This window comes from Giraffa tippelskirchi, chromosome X (genome assembly GCF_054371585.1).
Source record: "Giraffa tippelskirchi isolate mGirTip1 chromosome X, T2T-mGirTip1v1.2.pri, whole genome shotgun sequence".
NCBI classification, from domain to species: domain Eukaryota; kingdom Metazoa; phylum Chordata; class Mammalia; order Artiodactyla; family Giraffidae; genus Giraffa; species Giraffa tippelskirchi.
Genome location: NC_137289.1, coordinates 57,138,229 through 57,144,949, shown reverse-complemented (window position 1 = coordinate 57,144,949; position 6,721 = coordinate 57,138,229). Strand labels below are relative to the sequence as shown.

Genomic DNA, 6,721 nt, shown 5'->3' with positions numbered 1-6,721 from the left:
GCCATTTATGACTGTAAACACCACTTACAGGTGGCGCTAGTGGTAAAGGATCCTCCTAACAATGCAGAAGACACAGGAAATGGGGGTTCAATCCCTGGGTCAGGAAGATCTCCTGGAGGAAGAAATGGCAACCCACTCCAGTATTCTTGCCTGGAGAATCCCATGGACAGAGGAGCATCTCAGGTTATAGTCCATAGGGTTGCAAAGAGTTGAACACGACTGAAGCGACTTACCATGCAGCACACATGTATTTATTATATTTCATTTATCTTTCTTACTGTTAATGGATATTTGGGGTGTTTCCAGTTTGGGGCTAATATGAACACTGCTACTATGAACATTCTTATCCTCGTCTTTTGGTGAACATATGTATGCATTTGTATTGTGTATAAGGTCATCAGTTGTGCATAATTTTAGGCTGAAGACAAAATTAAGATCTAGATCCTGGAGTGTGTGAACTCAGCACAGTAAATACTGCCTTTTAGGGGCCTGTCTGAGAAACTGGGTGATCATTACCAAGAAACAAATCTGTTCATCTAGATGTCCCATTGACCTTAGCAGTTGGCACAATACCTAGAATGTATTATGCCTTAAATATATATCTGAATAACCAGAGGTGACATTTTGGCAAAAATCACTTTGGAAAACTCCTTATGCATACAAAAACATGTACATCTTTTTTTTTTTTAGTTTATTTATCTATTTTTTAACTTTACAATATTGTATTTGTTTTGCCATACATTGACAAGAATCCACCATGGGTGTACATGTGTTCCCCTTCCAGAACCCCCCTCCCACCTCCTTCCCCATCCCATCCCTCCGGGTCATCCCGGTGCACCAGCCCCGAGCACCCTGTATCATGTGTCGAACCTGAACTGGCGATTCGTTAAAGCCAGTATTTCCAAGAAAATAAGCAGAGGCTATAAAAAGTATCTAAATTATCTCTCTCTCTATGCCTTATTTCATGAAATTTGCATTTTTATGGGTCCAAGAAAGATGGTGGATATTAGTGACTGAGTGGAGGGGAAGTGAAGGGATGGGCTGTTGCCTTATATTCTGAGAGAAGATAAAGAAGTATACACTGAAATAGTGGCTCCAGGAGAAGACAGGTTCCTTTCTTGGAAATTATCAGTTCAGTCACTCAGTTGTGTCCCCATGGACTGCAGCACACCAGGCCTCCCTGTCCATCACCAGCTCTTGGAGTTTACTCAAACTCGTCCATTGAGTCGGTGATGCCATCCAACTATTTCACCCTCTGTCATCCCCTCCACCTTCTGCCTTCAAACTTTCCCAGCATCAGAGTCTTTTCCAATGAGTCCGTTCTTCGCATCAGGTGGCCAAAGTACTGGAGTTTCAGCTTCAATATCAGTCCTTCCAATGAACACTCAGGACTGATCTCCTTTAGGATAGACTGATTGGATCTCCTTGCAGTCCAAGGGACTCTCAAAAGTCTTCTCCAACACCACAGTTCAAAAGCATCAATTCTTCGGCACTCAGCTTTCTTTATACTCCAGCTCTCACATCCATACATGATTACTGGAAAAACCATAGCCTTGACTAGATGGACCTTTGTTGACAAAGTAGTGTCTCTGCTTTTTAATATGCTGTCTAGGTTGGTCATAATTTTTCTTCCAAGGAGTAAGCGTCTTTTAATTTCATGGCTGCAGTCACCATCTGCAGTGATTTTGGAGCCCCCAAAAATAAAGTCTGTCACTGTTTCCACTGTTTTCCCATCTATTTGCCATGAACTGATGGGACCAGATGCCATGATCTTAGTTTTCTGAATGTTGAGCTTTAAGTCAACTTTTTCACTCTCCTCTTTCACTTTCATCAAGAAGCTCTTTCGTTCTTCTTCACTTTCTGCCATAAGGGTAGTGTTATCTGCATATCTGAGGTTATTGACATTTCTCCCAGCAATCTTGATTCCAGCTTGTGCTTCATCCAACCCAGCGTTTTTCGTGATGTACTCTGCATAGAAGTTAAATAAGCATGGTGACAATATACATCCTTGACATACTCCTTTCCCGACTTGGAACCAGTCTGTTGTTCCCTGCCCAGTTCTAACTGTTGCTTCCTGATCTGCATACAGGTTTCTCAAGAGAACTGACTCACTGGAAAAGACCCTGATGCTGGGAAACATTAAAGGCGGGAGGAGAAGGGGACAGCAGAGGATGAGATGGTTGGATGGCATCAGTGACTCAATGGACATGAGTTTGAGTAAACTCTGGGAGGTGGTGATGTACAGGGAGGCCTGGCGTGCTGCAGTCCATGGGGTCGCAAAGAGTTGGACACAACTGAGCGACTGAACTGAACTGAACTGAAGTGAGCAGTTTCTTCAAGGATATGTGAGGCCTGAACCAGTCAGAAGATGGCGGTAGAGGCAAGCCTAAAACCAGAACCATCTCTCACTATCCCGTTTCAGAAAAGCATTACTTAACCCCAATCCTTTTTGGCTCTGGGGAAGCAGGGTCTATGGAGCAGAAATGACAGGCAGAACAGAAAAGTGGCCATTTGAAAGAAGAAAACGAGGTCAAGAGAGTGACTGGGGTACAAGAGAGTGGAAAATGCGGTCATTTGTGGGGAAGCCGTGGGGTGATGAAAGGGTCTAGAGGATAGAAGGTGTGCCTAAGAATGTCAAATGGAAGAAATTTGAAAGCCAGATTTCTCACTCTGGAGAGAGGGCAGTCATATGCCTGTATATCTACCCATCTCCATTCTCTCTGTGTGTTTACATGAAGACATAAATCTAGGCAAAGGAAGAAGGAAATAGCTCCAGACATTGTGATCTCTTCGAGATAAGGAAAGGGAGGAGGAGGGAGGTTGGAGTCAGAATGCAGGGTCAAGAGGCAACTCAGCAACCTCTCCCAGTCTTTGTTTTCTTCTCCTCTTACTTGGGTGCTAAAAAAGTTAAATGCTCTACCTCTGAGGAAACAATGGGAACCAGCTTAAGGGAGATAAATGCCTGAGGAGAAACATTTGAAAATGAACAGGAATTTGATGCTGGAAAATCAACTGAGCTGAGTGTTGACATGTCTATCTACGGAGACTCAAGAAAGCTCTATGTATTTGCATTTTCCCTAGTAACCTGTCGAATGGCAGTTAGTGCAGATTGTGTCCAGGGAAAGAACATCCAACAGTCTCCTACCTAGAACACTACAATAAGATGGCTTTTTAAAAGAGTGAGACCCTCCTGTGACTTGTCACAGATATAAAGTGTGCTCCAGTTCGTGATTTAGCAAAAATAGTTCTAGAGGACAGAACTAGAAGTTGCTACAGTTCACCCACTAATCAGAAGAGGATGTAAGCACAGTGAGAAACAAGCAGAACTGTAGGGAACTGCATATGGATAAGGGTGGATAAGGGGTCTGGTCTTCATTCAAAGATCCAGGAAATGCCAAATCCTGGGGATGAGGCTGACATGGGCAGTAAGAACCTAGGGCCTGTCAAAGAGGAAAGGGCCTGAATGAAGAAAAATCACATTTTCCCTAATGAAAAGGAGAACTTTTTTTTTTTTTCAGTGATCCTTAAGATATTAAAATTTCAGTTGTGCTGTTGGCCTCTCCAAGGGCCCTCTCATTCAGGGAAAAGTGTTGTTAGCTGAGCCCAAGGATGCCAGTTTTTCATTTAGGCATGATAACAACAGTCATTTGGGCAGCCTCTCCATTGCTGGAAACACAATCCCGACTCCCGACCCTGCTGTTGAGGAGGGAGAGGCTTTGTGTGCCCCGGATAACTTGAATGCCAGTGTTGAAAATCAGGGCCAGATGAAGATGTGCATCAGCCATGTGTCGGGAGACTGTGCCACTTTGCTGCAACTCATTGCTGCAGCAGGCTGGATTAAATTTGTTAATAAGTGTGACAGTTATTAATAACATGCTTGCCAAGTCTGTTTCAGGCTTGAGTTTCCTTTGATACCAGAGGGAAGTGAATGTGCTGAGGGGCAGGTTGTGAAACCCCTGATGGGTTTGTCTGAAAAGCCAGCCTTGGCGGGGGAGTTGCTGAGAGTCCAAGTGCTATGCCCCTTCCTGCCCCTCTTTATCAGGAACACAAACAGACAGCTTCTCTCAGATACCCTGGCCTCTTAAATGGCCCCTCCAACAGGGTGGGACTGATCCACTCTAAAACAAAGCCCAGTCAGTGGGTGAACACACACTTGTGTTCTCAAAGACTCTGCAGTGGGTGCTATTGAAGACCCAGCCTTAACTTGATCAGCACATCTCTGGGTGAAAGTTGCACTTGCTAAATCCAGGACCACACTCTTACTGGTCAGGCAGGGGTTCCCACAGAGCTTTGAGTAACCTCTTGGTTTTTCAGTCTGCACGCAATGTGCATTGTAAATTGCTCCCTTGCAGCCTTCTTCCTGTGGTAAAGGGGTCCTTTCAGCTGCCAGCTCTGGTTAAAGAACAACATGTTCTAGCCTCAGTGGGGATGCCTGGCCTGTGGTGGTCTCTGTGTCTAAGCTGGACCATGTTGGGGAGACCAGACCCATATGGGGTCTTGTGCCAAAAACGTATCAGTTGCTGCTTAGATGGGATTCTTTCCATTTATTCTCTTTTCTTCGCGAGCCTGTGAACAATACCTATTGAGCAAAAACGTACGCTCCTCTTCTATGTGCTGTACTGACTTAACCTCGTCCACCAAGTCTGCGTTTTTATGTATCATCAATAAAGCTGTGTGTTTTAACTGGCAAAAATGAGACACGGTACTTGTTTCTGAATCTCTGCATGAGGGGAAAGACCAAACTACATGATCCATGCTAACTGACTGGGGGCATTTGCTCCTGACAGATGCCCACTTAGCAGTGCCCCCAGGAGGCTGGGGAAGAGATGGGCTGCAGGGTTCAGGAGGAGCCTCCAGAAGGGGCTGGGGCAGGGAAGGGGGTGGAGGGTGGGAGTAAGAAGGACTCTTGGGGGGGCTAGAAGAGGCAACACCTTGAAGCAGGCAGCACGGGGCCTGATGCAGAGAAATCCTTCCCTCGATGAAGGTGTCTTTCCTCGCCTGCTGGCCTAGAGAGGAAGGTCCGTACCCTTGGGTTGGTCTGCGTGTCCTTGTCGTCCCACTGGGCAACCCATCCCTGACATTTGATGCACGATTATAGCAGTGACAGTTGCTACTTGCTGAGGGCCTGCTTGGTGGTGTTCTCTCTCCTGAGAAGCAGCTGTACAAACTACTTGCAGGCCTCCTCCCTTCCTTGGGAGGCCAAGCCCAAATTCCTGGGCGAGCGAGAAGGCTTGGCCCTTGCTTCCTCTGGAGAACTTTTCTGCCCTCTCCAGAGTACTTCTGTGAGATCCAGGAAGGAGACAATGGAGACGTCCACGGATCCCCGAGGGGGTGGGAGGGCAGATGCTGAGGGGCGTGGCACGGCCATGGCTGGTCCACCCAGAAGGAGACATATTCATGCCGTCCATGCAAGCTCCCGGCACCGTGGGAGGAAAGGAAGAATGTGGCTCTGCACACTGAAAGCTCCACGAATCTATGCAAGTCATTCCACCGCCCCTGCCCTCATTGCCAGACCCCTCCCAGCAAGCCTCAGCTCGGGTCAGCAAAGCCAGGTTCCCTGGGTGTTTTGATGTGTCTTGAAGTGGTCCTCCTCCTCAAAGGCCAGGCTCACGTAGGGGACAAGAAGCTTCCTTTGAGCAGTGCTGCCTGTGAGCCCAGTGCCCTCTCCTGGTGCCCCTGGGGTGTGGCTCTGGGACACTGCGCCCTGGTCATTGGCGATGTCCCAGTGTACTGCCTTCTGACTGCCCTCCTCCGTGCAGAGCACAGTCTTATTTCAGCGTTTCCCTCCCTTCTCCTGGAGACTGGGGCAGGGGGTGCAGGTGGGGTGCACTCTCCTGCTTGTACTCATTCCCACCCCCCACAGTTTGGGCTGCCTAGTGATCATGGGGGCCTGCCAGAACTCTGCCCCTTCCTGGGCCCTGGCGCCTTGCCGGCCAGCATGTGACCGTGGTGGCTGTGACACCACACCCCCAGCAAGGTTCACCAGGCTGGGGCTTCGTTTGCTGGCTCTGGGGCCCTGTTTTCTAAGAGCCACTTACCTGATCCTCCCTTTGTGCCTAGCCAGCCTCAGGTGGGCAGGGCAATCTGTTTCCCAGGCAGGACTGCCCAGAGGCAGCCCCTCATCCGCTTGTCCAGCGGAGCCTGCTGGCCAGGGGCATCTTCAGCAACACCTTATTGCTCAGCCTCAGCGATCTCTGCCCTAACCACGGCATTTCTGCTTGCTCCTGGCTTGGGGTCCCAAGTGGCCACGTGCTTCCTTCCTCCTCTGCACTCTGCCGAGTCCCCGCTTGAGTCCCGCCACAGGCAGCGCTCCACCATCTCTGAGGCAGGCACTAGGCCCTCTCAGGCCACAACTGACTCCGATCTCAGGCAGGGCCTGGGAGGCCTCTGCCCACCTCCTGAGCACCTCTGTCACAGGACAGCCTGCCAGCCCTGAAGTGTCTCCACAGTGGGGTCTTGGCCCAAGCCACGACCCCTCTCCACGAGCTGGCACTGCCCTCCCTGAAACACTCCCTGCGTGGGGAAGCTCCGGGCTCTGGCCGGCCTCAGTTGCCCTTGGCCGGCTGCTGTGCCAGGGCAGGAGCCCAGTTCCCCATGGGTTCTGCCTTCAGGTGTGGAGGGACCTGGAGCAAGAGGCATGCCTGCAGTCAGGGCCTGAGGAACACAGTCAGAGGCTTTCAGCACTGGAAAGACTAAGGTGCCTGCCACCCCTGCCATGCTT

General features: G+C 49.3%; 1 pseudogene; it reads left to right on the top strand.

Annotated features, from left to right (window-relative positions):
* Positions 1-3,539: 3,539 nt before the first annotated feature.
* Positions 3,540-4,186, top strand: LOC145536472 (protein ARMCX6 pseudogene; annotated as a pseudogene).
* The last annotated feature ends 2,535 nt before the right edge of the window (positions 4,187-6,721 follow it).